Consider the following 1064-nt stretch of genomic DNA (forward strand, 5'->3'; position numbering starts at 1 on the left):
CAAAGCTATATAAAGTTTGTATCTGTACGTGCATCTATCACTTCGTCTGGCACTTCATGCAACATATGATCACCCGTTCGTTAGAAAGAGTTGCCCCTTTACGTTTTTCCAATTATCTATTTTGTTGGTCGTGAGTGTATTTGTGGGAATCTTGTGGTCCTTTGGAAAGCTCCAGCGAGTCTGAGTATCCCATAAAGCGGAAGAAATTAAATGTGTTGAGCCCAGACATACTGACGACTTGACTCCGTTTCTGAGAGCAAGTTTTAGCTCATGTGGTTCCCAATGTCTTATACTGGTGTTATAAAAGCCGAAGTTGTCTTTGCTGTTTCAGATAAAGCTAACTGTAAGTGTCTTAGAAGTAAGTCAAACTTAGAAATATAAGTTGCTTGTCCCATCTTTTCAATAAATTATTCTAAACGTGGAATCGGATTTAAATCAGTCTTTCTAACAGCAATGTTGAATTCGGCAGTATCTGTTCGCCCCTTCCGTGCACATTGGCACCTCTGCCATTATCTTCGAGGAGAAAGTGAGGACTGCAGATGCTGGAGATCAGAGCTGAAAATGTGTTGCTGGAAAAGCGCAACAGGTCAGGCAGCATCCAAGGAACAGGAGAATCGTCGTTTCGGGCATCAGCCCTTCTTCAGGCAGAAGGGCTGATGCCCGAAACGTCGATTCTCCTGTTCCTTGGATGTTACCTGACCTGCTGCGCTTTTCCAGCAACACATTTTCACCTCTGCCATTATGGCGACTCTGAAAAAAAATGATGGACAGAAAAACTTTGTTAAAGAGGCAACATCGTCACAATGACAAAACGCAGTGGACCCTGCACTGATCCTTGTGGAATACTATTGGTCACAGGCCTCCGGTCTCTCTCTTTCTTTCTTTCTCTCTCTCCTTCTTTCTCCTGCTCTCTGTCTATCTTTCAATTTCTCTCCCTTTCTTTCTGTTTCTTTCTCTAGCACTCTCTTTTCTGTCTCTGCTTGTCTCTCAGTCTCTTCTTTCTTCTAACTCCCCGACATTGCCCTCTGAATTTGCTCCCCCATCTTTTGCCTGCCCCCGAGAGT

This window comes from Chiloscyllium punctatum, chromosome 28 (assembly GCF_047496795.1).
Source record: "Chiloscyllium punctatum isolate Juve2018m chromosome 28, sChiPun1.3, whole genome shotgun sequence".
NCBI lineage: Eukaryota > Metazoa > Chordata > Chondrichthyes > Orectolobiformes > Hemiscylliidae > Chiloscyllium > Chiloscyllium punctatum.